This window comes from Psammomys obesus, unplaced genomic scaffold (assembly GCF_907164565.1).
Source record: "Psammomys obesus unplaced genomic scaffold, mPsaObe1.curated_primary_1811, whole genome shotgun sequence".
In the NCBI taxonomy this organism is placed as follows: Eukaryota; Metazoa; Chordata; class Mammalia; order Rodentia; family Muridae; genus Psammomys; species Psammomys obesus.
Genome location: NW_026596079.1, coordinates 19,069,299 through 19,086,191, shown reverse-complemented (window position 1 = coordinate 19,086,191; position 16,893 = coordinate 19,069,299). Strand labels below are relative to the sequence as shown.

At 47.3% G+C, this 16,893-nt stretch overlaps 1 protein-coding gene across 3 annotated transcripts in view; it reads left to right on the top strand.

The window, feature by feature from the left end:
* The window catches only part of Zhx2 (zinc fingers and homeoboxes 2), a 149,316-nt gene that overhangs the window by 59,468 nt on the left and 72,955 nt on the right, over window positions 1-16,893 (top strand). For all 3 annotated transcript variants that reach the window (XM_055626501.1, XM_055626503.1, XM_055626502.1), the window contains exon 2: window positions 13,292-13,365. The gene's annotated coding sequence lies outside the window, so the exon portion shown is untranslated. The remainder of the gene's footprint in view (window positions 1-13,291; window positions 13,366-16,893) is intronic.

Sequence of the window (16,893 nt, the reverse complement as noted above, 5' to 3'; positions counted from 1 at the left end):
AGAGCACTTGGACTGGACTGAGTCATTTTTTTTTTCGACTCTATCACTAAAATACTTTGTTGCAGCAAATAATGATGGTAACTCTTATTTCCTTAACCTTATCAGGCATCTGGGCACCTTCCCAGCACTCTCTACTTAAGACTGGTTTCCCCAAGGTACTCCTGGGGAAAAGTACAGTTATTAGCCCCAATTAACACCAGACCCAGAGACCCTCAGTAGCTTTGCCATGCCACACAGCTACAATCAGACTAAGCTAGTGCAAAGAGGTCAGGCTGTCTCCTGAGGAGAAATCATAACTGGCTCTTATTGTGACTCTCTGCTTTGTGTGTTTGGGGGAATGTACTTGATCATACTTCCCGGCCTGAAACGCTTCTGCTTTTTGAGACTGAGAATGTGGTAGGAGTTTTGAGTCACTGGTGTGAATGAAGAGGAACGTAGAATGGGTTGAGCCAGGCACAGCTGAGGATACTAGGCAGAACATCAGTGCAGACCTTTGATCAAGTTCTTGCTTGGGTCTTGCTGGGATACAGTTTGCTACTTCTTGTCTCTCTGAGAGTCCCAGTGCCTGTGTCCCTCCTAACACTGCTCTGTATGGGAAAGGGCAACTCGAAGTTTCTTGACTGGAGCCTCACATTTTTCCTTCGTTCATTCACAGAGACCTGTGTGCACAGCCAGGTTTGTTAACCATTTCATAGGTATGGAAACAGAGACCGGGCCTGGAAAAAAAAAAATGGCCAGAAGGTCACACCTCTTCCTGCCCACTGTGATTACTTCCTGGGTCCATTCCTTTCTCTACGTCACTGTAATAATCTCAAACTTCTGTTCTCCTCACCACCTCACACTCTTGTCACACCTCCATGGGTATGAAGACACTGTGAGGACCTTCAGCTTCCTTTTTGCTTGCTTGCTTGTTTGCTTTTTGTTTTGTTTTTGGTTTTTTGGTTTTGGTTTTGTTGTTTATCAAGACAGGGTTTCTCCGTGTAGACCTGGATGTCCTAGAACTCTCTCTTTAGACCCGGCTGCCCTCAAACTCACAGATATTCACCTGCCTCTGCCTCCCCAAGTGCTAGAATTAAAGGTGTGCACCACCACCCTGCCCCTTTTGCTTTCTAACATATAGTTTCAGATCAACAAAACATGTTAGTCACTGAAATTTGAACTGTATGCAACGAGTCTGGGACTCCTGGGGCTCCGTGCAGCCTCACAAGTTCCTCTGCTCTTTAGTGGTGATAATAGACAGCATTTTCTTCCTCCTCTTCCTCCTTTTTAGTTATCACACAAAGCGATGAGTTTCATAAGGCATCTTCATACATATGCCATTATACTTTGTTTTTGTTTTCACACCCATACTACACACTCCTCCCTTGTTCTCTTTTCCTCCACTCTGATTTCATGTCATTCTGTTATCCTTCCTTAGAATAGTATTGCGCCTCTCTTCCTTAAGACCTTTTATGCTCCTCACAATCTCTACTTTCATCACACACAAACACATACACACACACACACACACACACACACACACACACATCTATATACATTTCAATCTAGATTCCCCAAATGAGAGAAAGCCTACAATATTTACTTTTCTTGGCCTGGCTTATTTCACTTAGCATGGTGACCTTCAGCACAGTCCATTTCCCTGCAAATGACGTAATGGATTTCTTTGTAATTGGGTAAAATTTCATTGTGTAGTATACATGTCACATTTTCTTTATCCAGCCTCCTGTGGTAGGCATTTTGACTGGCTCCAGATTTTAAACTGTCAATAGTGTAGCGGTAAAAGCCAGTGTGTAAGTATGATTCATATATTTGGGGAGAGGGAGATGTACCCAGAGTGGTATGGCTGGATCATACAGTAGTTGTGTTTTTTAGCTTTTGGAGGTGACACCATGCTAATTTTCATAGTGGCTTCACCAGTTTACATTCCTACCAGCAGAATGTAAGGGTTTCATATTCCCAACATCCTCACCAAGGTGTATTGCTTTATAAAACCATTCTGACTGGGGTGAGATAGAATTTCGGAGCAGTTTGCCTTTCCCTGATGGTTAAGGAGGTTGTGTGTTTGGTTTTTGTCTTCTCAAGTATTTATTGGCCATTTGTATTTCTTCTTTTTTTTTAAACTGCCTATTCAATTCAATAGCCCACTTACTGACTGGATGATTTGGATTGTTCTTGGTGTTTAACTTTTGCAGATAGTAATGCCCTAGATATATCCTAGATATTAATGCCCTGTTGGATATATAGTTGACAAAGACTTTCTCCCATTCTGCATGTAGGTTGTCTCTGCACTCTTCTGATTGCTTCATTCCTAGAGCTGCTGTTCTCAGGCACTTATCACTACTGTAGTGACAGACAAGCAGCAAGCCAGTATTTGGGCAATGAACAAATCAGTAATTCAAGAATATTCTTTATGGTTTAGGGAAATTCAACGGATAGTAAGACCAGGGTCCTGGGGAGGAACTTAGGAGAGAGACCAGGAAAGCCTTACTGGGGAGATGACTTTAATCAGAAGTTAATGGTCATGCAAGCCTCAGGCAGAGAATTCCAGGAAAAGGGGAGGTTAAGTGTGAGGGCCTGGCGATGGTCACACTTGGCATCAAGCACTGGCATTTGTAATGTTTGCTGTGGTTATTGAAGATGGCCTCCTCCTGAGTCTGCCACTCAGAGGAAGGACTTCTGTACAGCTGTCCTGTCTACAACAGGACAGAGGTGCAAACCATGGCTGAATGAGGTTCCAAGCAGAAAGCAGATGAACAAGGACTGGAGGGTGCTGCAGCAGAAATGATGATGGAAAGGGGGAGAAGACGACAAGAGAGGGGCTAGCCTTCCAGGGGAGGGAAATTTGGAAAAAGGATCTGATATCTGAGGGACACTAAAATCTTAGGGCAAGCCAGGCGAGGAGGCCCAAGCACCATTTGGATGACGTCAGTGTTGGCTGACAAAAGCAGCCTCCATTGTCACTGCAGGGTGGGCAGGTTGTCAGTTCAAGAGAATGTTCTCTCCCCTCAAGATGTACGGCCTTGGGCAGAAATCCAGTGTGTGAGTCACCACCCGTTGTACTTCATGTCAGGGAAAGCTGGGGCCACAGAGAAACGAGTCATGGGTTCCCAGAAAGTTCCTGAGTATGGGGCACAGGCTCCCTGTAGGGGAAGATGTGCAGAAAGAGGTGGGTCCTAGGTTGGGGACCTGATCTGCTACTGTCAGGATCCATCACTTGCTAAGACGCTGAGGTACTGAGAGCTACTACCACTGGAGCGGCTGAGGCACATCTGCCTCCTCTCCTCATGTCATGTCCGTAGCCTCCTGAACTTCTCAGAAGTACATGGAGAGGGAGGGAGAGAGGGAGGAAGGGAGGGGGAGAGAGACAGGGAGAGAAGAAAAGAGGGAGGGAGAGAGAAAGAGAGAGAGGGAGAAATGGAGAGGGGAGGGAGGAAGGGAAAGGAGCTAGCTAGGCCCTCAAACCACAACTGCATTCAATTCCAAGGACTTCCCCAAATGAAACCTCTGTGGCCTTTGAGTCCCTCATCTATTGAGGAGACCAGTTGGGAGCTCTCCAATGTTCCACCCAGCTGGGACATCGATGATCTTCCTTCATGTCCCTCCTTGTAGGTGGGAGGAGCTGCAACGTAGGTACAGGGACTTTCTCTGAGCTCGCATTCCCACCAGGTGTGCCTCTCTCCACTTCATTCGATATCCTCCCTCCTCTCTCCCACCCGTACTCCTGACATGCCCTCTTTCCCACTCCTCTCTGCCTGCACTTCTCTCCGGCCAGACAGGGAGGTTCGGTTACCACAGGAATGACATTTCCACCTAGGCAGAGTGGATCCTAACTCAGAACCAAGATGGAAACCCCAGAGGCAGTGCCATTAGTAAGCAAGACCTCCTCTAACCAACTCCTGTTTGAATCCTGTGAGTCCTTTAATCGAGAATAAATGACACCCCTATGTCAAAGTCCTTGCGGTCATCCTAGCCACAATGGTCACCTTGGCAAGCCCTCTCTCCCTTGTCTTTTCATGGTCCCACTGTGGATAACTTCACTTCCGTTATTTGTGCATAGATTCTAGCTTCTCTATGTAATTTTAAGCTCATTGAAAGCAAGAACCAAGACACTCCCAACCCCTACATCCACCACCAGCCTCCTCTTCTACACCTGATGTGTTTGTACTTGAAGTGTTGCAGAGGTATTTATGGAGTAAATCTTTCTTCTGTGCAGAAGAATTCTGCCCTTTCAGGAGAAATGGTGGGGCTTGTAAGTCTTAGCTCCACCCCTTGTACCCTGTGGGACCTGAGCAAGTTATTAACACTTCGATGCCTCAGTGTCCTCATTTGTAAATTAGGGATAATCATAGCACCTGCCTGAGCGGCTGTGATGACTTAATGAGTCATGCAGGCAGAGCACTTCTCTCGGTGGCCAACATATGCTTGAGAACATCTGTGGAGTCGATCCATTTGGGTGGTCCTTGATACAGAATTTTATTTCAGTTTTTAAAAACATACTGTATCGCCTTGAAGTTCAAGTTTGGCATCGGTTTGCTGCCAGATCTTTTCCAGTCCCTGCATTCAGTTGCCTGCAGTGGTTATGCAGTGTGCAGCGTGCCCCAGTGACAGCATGGCCAGGGCAAGGCCAGGGTAACGGGGGCGGGCTGTGAAGCCTTGAGCCTTTGGTTTAACTGCTCGCCAGTTTGGGGCTAGCCACCCCCATTAAGCACTCTTCATTCAGCTCATGTGACTGGACAGATTTGGACCGCGTTAAGGAGAGAGAGCTATGAGTCAGCACGTTTGTGCTCCTTGCATACACATTTTTTTTTTTAAATGAACTTAGTGAGAAACATTTATGAGTGCAAAGAAAAAAAACTTTTGGCAATTTTATTTTGACCCTGAAGGCAAGTAATACTTAAGATATTTAATAAAGGGCTGGAAACAAAGTACAGTGGGGGGAGGAGAGGCCCACAGATTGTTGCTTTCCGCTTATTCCTACCCACTGTGTCATTCTTCCATAGGACAGAATTTCTACGGGTTTATCTTACACTAGAAACCCAGATTTTTTTTTAATATGGTAAAAAATAAATAAAGAGTGTACAGGAGAAGGAAGCAGTATCAGCATTTATTATGTGCTGTCATGTACCAGGTAGTCGTGTCCCAAGTTCAAGCTGTAGCTAGGATGAAGTGAGGGGGAGGGTAAAACAGCTATAATCAAAAACCTAATTACAACATTATTTAAGATGGAGATTAAATTATAGATGACAAAATAAAACACCTTGTCTCCAGCAACAAAGCTCTGGATACCATAACATAAAGATACCATCTGTCAGTCTCTAGCCAGAAACATACCATCTCAGTGGACCAAAGAAATTAGGGTCCACAGCCAGGAGAGACAGAAATACCCACTCAGAGGTGATCTTGGCAAGTTCTAACCTGTCGTGACTTCCTGGGAGACCTGCACTCCATCCACCTCCATCACTCTTGGGTTTTTTTGTTGTTGTTGTTGTTGTTTTTGTTGTTTGTTTGTTTGTTTTTTGTTTTTTTGGGTTTTTTTTTTTTTTTGAGATATGGGAAAAATTCCCAATTGATGCTGTCTCCATTTAAAGAAAGAAACCACTGCCTTCCCTGGGAGCTTGGGTTTCCTGCTCTCCTCTGTGTCTACCACAAAGGCTCAAGATTCTCATGGCTTCCCAGTCTCACAGTGTTGGGAGCTGTAATCAGCTTTTTTTTTTGCCCAGCCCCCATACCCCGAACACCTGCCAATGACCACAGTGGAGCCAGGATCCTCCAGGCCAGACAAAAGGAGCCTTGAGCAAGGAGAATTCTCTACGTAAATCGAACAACACTGGGCACTGTTGCTGTGTCTGAAGATTTCAGAATTCTGGGTAGAGCTTCTCAAATTATGGGGCACCTAGATATAGACGAGGCAGCTTTCCATTCAACAGACACTTCTGGCTGGCCCGGAGATACAGAATCCAAGTCATTGGTGGCCTCTCTTCTCTCCCTGCTAAAGATTCAACTTACTGAAGGCTTTTGACTCAGGGAACTCTCACCCTCTTTTGCAGGCAGCTCCACCACAGCCACTCTGGTTACCTTCCAGGCACGCATGTCTCTCCCACCCTAGGCACTCACTCCCTCCTTCACTCAACCTTTCCCTCTCCATTTTCTGCTGCATGTCTCTTGGGACTCACCTCAATCTGTGGTGGCCTCATGTGCCCTCCTTGCAATCTTGGCACCACTGTACTGTGCTAGGATTAGCACAATAATGGCTTTGATGTCTTTGTCCCCGTTCTGGTAAAGCCAGGGTTCACCTTATCCGCAACCTGGCCTGTAATCTGCGCCCCTGTAAAGAGGTGGTGAAAGAACAAAGAAACAGCCTGGAACAAAACAGTTGTACCCCTTGCTGGCGCTCAGAATATCAAGTGTTGGCTGGACTTGGCAACTCTGAAGGGCAGTACTTTCTCTCTCTTTCATTGTGGGCATGTGTGTATGTTCATGTTCCTGCAGGTGTGCATACATGCACCTGCGCGTGTCTGTCAAGGCCAGAAGTCAACCTCTGGCATAGGCTGTACAGCACTGCTCTTATTTTTGTTTTGTTTCTAAGTTACGGCTCTTACTGGGACTCGGCTCTCACTGGTTAAGCTAAGATGGCTGGCCAGTGAGCCCCAAGAATCTTCCCGTCTCCATCTCCCCAGTGCTAGGATTACAAGCATGTGCACTGCTGTGCATGGCTTCCCAGCCGCCCCCCCCCCTTTTCCTTAGGTGTATGTATGTGATGTGTGTATTATGTTCCATGTATGTGGGTGCATGGGTATGGGTGTGTGTCTGTATGTGGAGGCCTCATTTTGATATCAGGAATCTTTCCACCTTACTCATGGAGGCAGGGTCTCTTGGTCACAGCCAGAGCTGGAGTACCGTTTGACCCCGGGGTCCCTGTCTCCACCTGGCAAGCCTCCATGTGCAGCCAGCATCCATTTGGGGTCTGGGGATCTCAGTTCTGGTCCCCTTGCTTTCTAGAGAAACACTTCAACTATGGGGTCATCTCTCCAGATAACACTTGGCTTCTTGCATAAGGGCAAGGGATGGGACTCAGATCCTTAAGCCTGCATGGCAGACATCTTAGCAACTGATCTATCTCCCCAGCTCCAGGGGAAATATTTTCAGACAAGTGCAAACCATCTCTAGAATAGAATTCAGTTCTCCTAAATGTTCAAGATGTCAAGCTGCTCTCATGAATTTCAGGGTCATTCTTACCTTAGTCTCAGCTCTCCTCTAGGGAATATTAGTTGAGGAAGACACGAGTTGGTGGGAGAAATTGCACAGCATTTCAGAAACTCTAGGCACAGAGGCAAGGTTGAAGAGACAGCTACGGGGGAAGACGGAAAGATTCAGTCAGGCCTAAACTCTAACTCGACTTCTAATTCTGAGTAGCTTAGCTAATCTCTCTCAGACTCGACTTGCCCTCCAAAAGATGGGTACAAGAATAACTCTTCATTATAATGAGCAGAGAAGAGAGAGGAGCTAGGCCCTGCCTTGGCAGGTGGAATTGAAGGCTGGTGTTAGTGACTGAGGCGAGCTATGAACCTGGAGCAGGCGATTGTGACCACACTTCCAGCCTGGGGGGTGGTAACCAAGCTGAGGCTCCGCTGAGACAGTGCATAGCTTTCTCCCTTCTTCAACTCCCTCGCCTGGTTCTAGTCCATGTTGGGTCTAGCCAGAGCCCAGGGCTCTCTGCTCTGTGCCATCCTTCTCCATGTGATGCTTTTGCCTTAGGGTATAATGAACATGTTTATCAGCCAGGGTTTCTTACTGCCTGAGTACATTTTTGCTGAATGAACACAGAATGAGCTATGTTAGAGGAAGCCACCCTAGCAGAGAAGGTATCGCTCTTCTAGAAAGCTTTAAAGTAGCCCTTATCTTTAAAGTGTCAAACAGCATGACAAGGTTAGACCAGTCCCAAAGGCAAAATGGGGAGCCATATGAGAAAAATTCTGTCTGTATATTTTTTTTTCTCAGTAGCATTTTGCTCCATAGAGCCAGGGTTGTGGGCCAGGAAGGCAGGAAATGTGCATATTTGGAAATCTGCAGACACTACAGAGCCTTTCATTCATTCATAGTCTCCTGATGAGCTCCGCCATTCATACACAGAGCTGAGGGCTCCGTGGGACATACACTGAAGCAGTCACCACCATCGCCATCCAGCACCCCTCCCACACTGGAAGGAGGCAGTGGGCTGTGTACATAAGCTCTCAAAAAAGAAGAAGTGATCACTGACGATGAAGGAGCCAGTGACTTCTGTCTCAAGCACTGAACCAATTTGCCTTGCTGGTCAGCGCCAATGTCTAACTAACTAGAACAGCAGTTTTCTACCAAAGGGGTAGAAAACCCTTTCTGCCAAAGGGTTGCAACCCCTTTGGCAAACCTTGATCTCCAAAAATGTAATATTTACATTACAACCCATAACAGTAGCAAAATTATAGTTATGAAGTAGCAACAAAAACAGTTTTGTGGTTGGGGGGGGGGTGGTCATCAGAACATGAGGAGCTGTATTAAAGGGCCACAGCATTAGGAAGGCTGAGAGCCACTGCTCCAGAAGGATGAGGGAGAGCTGTGTTCTTGGATAAACCGGAGCACAGAACTGACTCTGTGGGCCTCTCCAGCTCTGAGAGTCCCTGCCAGCAGGGGTCCAACTGAATCACCGTGCTACTCCGCGCTCAAGTGGCTGCCTACTCGATTGCAAATAACAACAGGTACTGTCGATAACAAGGGGAGAAAACACATTGCTTACGCAGCTCTGCGCAATACCCCCATCGGACTTCAGGGTGAGATGGTCGTAATTAGGGTAGAAGGAGGGCAGAATGGTCAAGAGAGTGGCCTAGGTCAGGCAAGCCATAGGGCTGCCCAGAGCATAGGGCATCAGTGGGCCAGAACACAGTGTGACAAGCCAGGGTGAGGAGAAGAGGGCAGGTGCCCACGGTAGGAGTGTGACTCCTGGAGGAGTCTTAGGGCTGTTCCCACCTTGTACTACCTCAACATGCTGGGACTTTCTCACCGTCCATTGTTTGTCTTTCTCCCCTTTTATACTATTTCTTAACAGTAGGAACTAGGGTTGGCTGGAGAGGCGACTTAGCTATTAAGAGTTCTTGCTTCTCTTCCATAAGAGTTCAGTTCCCAGCACCCATGTTAGGTGGCATTTACTCACAGACAATAGACAGACACACGCACACGCACGCACACACACAAACTATTTTTTAAGAAAAAAATAATTTTTTAATTTTTATGTTACTGGTGTCTATCTGAGGCTGAGTGTGGAATCAGGTATATACAGGTATCCAAAATGTTCACTGGCCGAGTAAAATGTTCAGCATTTAACCTTGCATGTTCCGTATTTAATAGCACCATGAACTACATATTTAAGTCATATGTATGTATTAGTGCCGATAGCGTAACTTCCACAGTGCAGGCAGTTCTATATATCAATAAAATGAGGTGTACATTAGAGGGCATCCTGCATTCTCAAAACCTAGAAACCTGGAGCTGTGGAGGACATCACCACTCACAACACATGCCAGTCTACAGTGAACCATAGCTCAGGTGAGAATAACATAGCTCCAGTAAGCAGCAGTTAATATGGAGATGATACATTTTAAAATGAACAGCAGGGGGGCTGAAGAGATGGCTCAGTGGTTAAGAGCACTGGCTGCTCTTCCAGAGGTCCTGAGTTCAATTCCCAGCAACCACATGGTCGCTCACAACCATCTGTAATGGGATCTGATGCCCTCTTCTGGTGTGCATGAAAACAGAGCACTCATATACATAAAATCAACAAATCTTTAAAAATATAAAATTAAATTTAAAACAAAGAAGAAATACAACAGTAACTATAACCTGAATCACCAAAAGATGATGTTTTGAAAACAAAAAGGATGGTGTGTGTAGAATGACTTCATTCTCCGTGAATATGTGTGTTTCGGTTTTTGAGACGAGATCTACTACTGTGTAGCCCAGGCTAGTCTCAAACACACAGTGGTCTTCCCAGCTCACCCTTCCAAGTGCTATTACAAGCATGAGCCACTACACACTGCTCAAAGTGGGACATCCGTGTCACACACCTCATCTTGGAAGATGGGGCAGAATGAGGAAAAACCAGAGGGAGTAGAAGTCTGCAGCAAAAATAGTATTTGCAGTCACGACATTACCGTTGCGCATGTGAACTCACAGTGTCCATGACCTCATGCACAAGACCAGCATAAGATAAAACCAGCTAGAATCTTAGCATGGATGGGGGACAAGCTCACGTCTATGGAGATAAGGGCAACTGTTGGCTGCTGGGGAAAAGCCAGTGTTCTTCAGGGATGCAGGACCTTAAGAAGTGACCCATAATCCAATAGATGGTCCCCTTCTCATGCACCAGTAGTAAGTGCACTCAGTGACTTAAAAAAAAAAAAAGAAAAGGCACATGAAGTTGGGTGAAGAAAAGTAATAGTAGGGGTAGGGCAGGAGGTATTGAAGGAAAGGAATGAGGGATGGGCTTGATCAAAACATATTATATGTAGGTATAGAATTCTCAATTTTCTATAAAAGGTAGAAGTTGAGGGAAGGTGGTTAGAGAAGGATTGGGACTGGGGAAGGTCAGAAACCTGGAGGAAGGAGCTGATGCAGAGGCCATGGAGGGGTGCTGCTTACTGGCTTGCTTCCCATGGCTTGCTCAGCTTGCTTTCATATAGAACCCAGGATCTCCATCCCAGGGATGGCATCACCCACCATGGATTGGGCCCTCCTCCATTTATCACTAATTAGGAAAATGCCTTACAGTTGGATGACATGAAGGCTTTTCCTCAACTGAGGCTTCTTCCTCTCTGATGACTCCAGCTTGTGTAGAGTTGACATATAAAACCAGCCAGTACAATGTGGCTGCCTGTGTGCCTTAGAGGAAGATGTTAATACCCAGGGAGGGTCCTGAAACCAGTCCCTCATGGATGGTGTGCCTAACTTTAAATCAAGGATGCCAACTGACTACTTGATAATGAGAAGGTAACAGTTGTGAACCCTGTGTGGATTGTGGGCTATCTTTGCCTTCATCCATGAATCCCGTGAGAATCCCTCTTATAATGAGTCTGGAATAAAAACATGGACTATGATGTCACTAATCAAGAACTTTAAAAAAAACTATGTGGAACATCTCTTCCCCCATTCCTTTCCTCACAGAACCCCACAGAAGAGGGAGAGTAGGGTTGTAGGAGCCAAAGGAGTCGAGGACACTGCAATAACATGACCCACAGAATTTAGTAAGCAGGGCTCATAGGGGCTCACAGAACTAAAGCAGCAGTCATGAAGTCTGCATTGCTCTTTGCTAGGTCCTCTGCATATATGCTTCCGTTGTTTAGCTTGATGTTCTTGTGGGACTCTAACAGTGGGGATGGGAGGTGTCTGACTCTTTTGCCTGCTCTTGGGATCCTTTTCCTCTTGCTGGGTTGCCTCGTCCAGCCTTGATATGAGGATTTGTGTCTAGTCTTACAGCATCTTATTATGCTTTATTCAGTTGTTATCCCTAAGAAGCCTGCTTTTTTCTGGAGGGAAACAGAGGAGCAGTGGATTTGGGGGAGAGAGGAGGTATGTGCCAGGGGACTAAGAGGAGTGTGAGGAGTGGAGGCTGCAGTCAGGATGTGCTATAGGAGCAGAGAATAAATAAACTGTGTGTGACCTCCCTTCCCCCACAATGGCTTGCTAGATGCCTCTGGTCATATACCTAGACTTGGAATCACAGAAGAGCAACCCTCACTTGCTTAAAATAGCACTTCCCAGTGTCACTGCCTGGTCTCCTTGGGGGAGGGGAGGGCTCTTCTCCTAGATAGCTCATTCTGCAGGCAAGAGGTGAGAGATCTAAATTCCTTGGAATCAGAATCAATTAGACACTGTGATTCCACGCAGACTTTTTTGTTCCCCTGAGGGGAATAGTCCAAGACCTGGGAATTTTGACATACCTGAGAAGGGGATTTCTCCCTCTATATTCATGCCCCCCCCCCCCCCCCCCAATCTCAGAGAGTTCTGCAGTACCATTCCTGGCCTGAGATCACTCACAACTACGTGTGGCCTGCCTGGCCCTCACACTTGTGCTTGACTTTCCCTGCAGATACTGTGGTAGAAAGGAATGCAGTTCTCAGAAAGAAATGGAAATAGCTTGGATCCATCTACCCCTCACGAGCTCACTTGCCATGCAGCCAGTGGGCAGCCTCACCGGCCCATTTCCTCACTGGAGACGGTCAGACGCTTCTTTCCATGACTGAGAGAACAAGAAAGCACAGTTTGCAGCTTGTGCCCAGTAGTCACCTGTGACTCTCGTTAAAATGCAGGTTCTGAATCCACTGCTCTGAGCCTGTCTTCCCAGCAAGGCTCATGTGGTGTGATTTCGCTCTTTGCTATTCAAAGGAACACTTCCCAGCAGCAAGAATCCTACTCAAATGTGTCAGAAGCAAGCGCAGGGAGTGTGGTAAAGGCTCGGTAAACACTGACTGCAAACCCAATAATTCTCTTCACCAGGGTCAAAAGGTGTCCCTGTGAGAACAGAGACTGCAGTTCACCTGAGCATTCATAGGGAAACAAGAAAAAAACAAACAAACAAAGACATTTGGTTTTGAGGGTCCTAGACCACAGCCATAAGCAGCCTCACTTGTGCTCACAAGGTACCCTACTAGCTGGCTGCAAAGCCCTAGGGCACAGGCCTCAGCTCACTGTGCTGGGAACACGTCGGCAGCGCTGGGCACACGCCCTGTTCTGCCAGCTACGGCTCTCCAAAGGGAACTTTCAAAGCACAAAGGGTGTGTTTGGCAGGAGTCTCTCCATACGCTTTGGGGCCTTTTGCTTTAAGGACTGCATTATCTTCTCTGCTTGAGGTCAGAGCACTGAGCTCCTCCCCCGCCCTTTGCTGGTACCATGAAGAGGCCCTGTACACCCCACTGCTGGTCACAGGCAGTGAGGACCCTGGGTGAAGTTAGAGAAGCCCATACCTCTTCCACACCCAATCCATCTGCCTTTTGTTTCACTCTCCAAAAAACTCTTCTTTGCCACAAACTGATGACTCATCCAGGGTTGGGGGCTTTTTTCCCCCCTCTTCTTTCTCTGGCTCAGAATTGTCACAAAGCCTAGAGATTGTGAAGTTGCTTTGATGAGCACCTGGGTCCTTATAGGGGTTCATTTTTTTTTTACCCTCCCACCTCCATCCCAGTTTCCCAGTGGCTCAGTCGTGCTGGGAAAGAACAGGTACCCAGTTGCTTCTGCCCTGCTTCTCACCAGTTCCTCTTCTTTGCAGGCCTCCATGCACTGGCTGCTCTGGGACTCCCACTGCAAGATTCCCAGGATGTAAGCAACATGCAACAGACACTGGTAAGTGATACTGTATTTGGCCATGGTCACACATGGCCCAGGTTGATGTCAAGAAAGGTAGGAGCTGCATGAGAAAAGCCACCCCGAAACTATGTTTCCAGCCATGGGCACCTGGACAAGGTGCAGAGCCGAGCTTCCAGGTGTAAGCCTCTGAGAATCTGCTGGCTTCGTGCCAGGGCTTCCCTAGAAGCCGGGAGCCTGCAGGTGGCTGACTCTCCCCTCTCTGCACATATGATAGCAACTCAGACTTCCAGGCCAGGGGCATGTTTTTAGAGTCGTGTTCAGAGAGTGTACAGCCTGGCTTAGCCAGTAGGCAAAGCCACCCTTGTACAGCCCTGGTAAGCTCTGGTAAGAGCAGGGTCATGAGGGGAGGGAGGTTTTATGCTGTTGATGCCTTGGCCTAATCAAAACTCCCTGACGAGATATACACAAATGCAGTGAAAAAAACTTAGGCCAACAGTGAGTTCCTGTCAGTGGCAGAATTCAAGGAGAGGCGGGACAAACGTCCATGGAAAATACTCAAGTGAGAAGCAGTGTTTTTCACCCTCTTTCTGTTATAATCTAGAACCTCTCAGGGGCAGGATGTAGGAAGAGGGGGAGGGCTGAGGAGAAGACTGGAGGAGGGCATCAGCATCAACTCAGCACTTCGGGTGGCCCTTGCAGAGGCTACTGAGCGAGAGGACCTTGGACCTCTCCTGTGCCCCAGTGTCACCAGCTGATGTCGGGCAGCCCACGTGCACATCTGTGATCCCAAACACCTGGTGCACATGATAGCTTGGTGGAAGGCTTTCTGGAGGATATCTCAGCAGCGCCCTGCCATAGCAGAGCCACCCAAAGAACCTCCTGCCGGGCCCACCATCAGAGAATTTAGCCTACGATCCTGACTGCACAGTGGAAAGAAAGGCTTAGAAGCATGTAAAGGGGCTGGAAGGACACCTACTGTCCGGTTCCCAGACCCCACAGGAGGCATAAGTGGGTTAGGCCCAAGCAGGTAGATGCCAGAGATGTGAAGTGGGCATTACCCAGAATCACGGGTCCTTTGGCAGGGGCAAGACTTATCCCTCACACTCAGGTGACCAAACCCCTACCTGATGGAAAGGAGAAAAGCTGGGCTGCAGACCCAAATGAGGACATCAGGCAGGAGTGAGATCCAAGGTGCGGGGCAGACTGCGAGTGGCCCATTGCTGTGCCCTCAGGGTAGTGTTGGGGTGCATTCCCTAGAGGGCAAAGCGCCGTGGGGCCCAGGGGTGGAGCTCATCGTGGAAACTGCTGGCCTGGATGAAAAGAAAGTTTGACAGGTGGTTGACTATGTGTTCATCTGAGTCCTGGACTAGCTGAAGGCAGAAAGGGGAGAGGAAGGAAAGGGAAAGCAAAGGGAGAAGGCTGAGCAGTGACTACGAGTCATGGCCCATAACATCCTTAAGAGTCTTTAAGCTGAACCGTGAGGACAACCGTGTCCTTGCATGCCAGGCCCTGACACATAGTAGGTACTCAGAAAATGGTGATCAATTAGAGTGGTAAAGAGGGAATTTAAGGAAAGAGTGTCTGTGCTGAGAGGCAGGGGCCCTAGTGTAGACTGCCAGGCTCAAACTCTGAATCTCCACTAGCCTTCTGGCCTTGGGCAAGTTGCTGGCCTCTCAGTGCCTCAGTCTCTTCATCTGATAGATGGAGAGCAGGGATCAACCTTACCATGTGGTCATAAGGACTCAGTGGTATAAAGATGCCTGTCCCTGTGCCAGGACAGAGCAGGATCTCATCACCGTCACCTCATTCAGGGGGTCGTGTGGGCCAGAGGTAAAGCAGGAGCTGTAGTCAGCAGCTCTGCCGTAGCTGCATGATGGAACCAGGATGTGGTCGCTTGCTTTTCGTTCAGTCTCCAACATGGAGAAGCTGTGAGTGGTCCGCTGGGTGTTCATCTTTCTCGCTGGCTTCTTCTATGGTCCTTCCTGTCTCTGATCCTGCTCCAAAGTCAGTTACCAGCTGCAGGCCCAAGGGAGCATGGTGAGGCTCACTGTCCAAATCCCACTCCCTATTACCATCCAGGAGTCTTGATTGGGTTCATTTTCTCTGCCGGTTAAAGAATTAAAAGGCAGGGGGAATACCTTGAGTGCATCAGGTAACAGCTAAGGAAATCTCAGACAGAATCATCCAGTAAAGGCTTTAATAGGGGTGAGAGGAGGGGCCACACAAAGAAAATGACAGAGGAGGCACTCAAAGGGCAGAAATTAGTCTCTCTTTGAGGGCTGGGCATTTAAGGGTCTTTGAGAGGATCTTCTCCCTCCTCTCTGGCTCCTCTCTCTCTGTTTCTCTCCTCTCTTCTCCCTCTCTCTCTTGTCTCTCTCTCTCTCTGTCTCTCTCTCTCTCTCTCCCTCTCCCCCGTCCTCTCTCTCTCTCTGGATACGCTCAACCCACTTTTTTTAGGTATAAAGATCTCCTTTTACTTTGCTTTCCTTTCTCCTGTATTTCCTCCTAAGGCAGTATGGCAGAGACCAGCATTGTAAAAAATGATTATTCTATGGAAATCGTGTATTAGTCCATTTTCAGTTGCTATAACAAAAAAAAAAAAAAAAAAAAAAAAAAAAAGGATAATTGAATAAAAAAAAAAAATTTTTTATTTTTCCATTTTTAAAAAAAAAAAAAAAAAAAAAAAAAAACTGAGTCTGGATAGTGTATAAAGAAAAGAGGTTTGTTTAGCTCACAGTTTTAGATACTAGAAGTCCAAGATCAAGCTCCCTAACCCATTTTGTCTCGTGGTGGGTGGCAGAAGCATGTGTGGAAGAGACATATGGCAAAACAGAAGAGAGAGACAAAAGAGTCAGGTTTACTCTTATCATGTCACCTTGCTAGAACTTTAGAGGCCCTGAGAGAACCTCATTAATCTCTCCAAAGGGCGGCACTCCCAATGATCTAATCACCTTCCATTAAGCTACACCTATTAGTATTAGTAGTAGTAGTATTACAATTTATTCACTTGTATCCCATCTGTAGACCCCTCCCTCATCTCTTCCTGGTCCCACCCTCCCTTCCTCTCCCCCCCCATGTCCCTCCCTTGGTCCACTGATAGGGGAGGTTCTCCTCCCCTACTATCAGACCGTAGCCTACCAGGTCTCATCAGGACTGTCTGAATCCTCTTTCTCTGCGACCTAGTCAGGAAACCTCACCAGAGGGAGGTGCTCAAAGAGCAGGCAACTGAGAGTTCATGCCAGAGACTGCCCCTGTTCCCCTTACTGCAAAATCCCCATGGAGACTGAGCTGCCCCTGGTCTCCATCTGAGCAGAGCATCTAGCTCCTCTCCATGCATGGCCCTTTGTTGATTCATCAGTCTCTGTAGGCCTGCCTGGGACCAGATTTTTTTTTTTGGCTCTGTTGGCCTCCTTGTTGAGCTTCTGTCCCCTCCAGGTCTTTCCATCTCCCCTTCTTCCATAAGATTTGCTGCACTCTGCCCTGGCTGTGAGTCTCAGCATCTGAGTGAGGTAACCCAGAAGCAGAAAGACACACATGGTATATGCTCACTTATAAGTAAATATT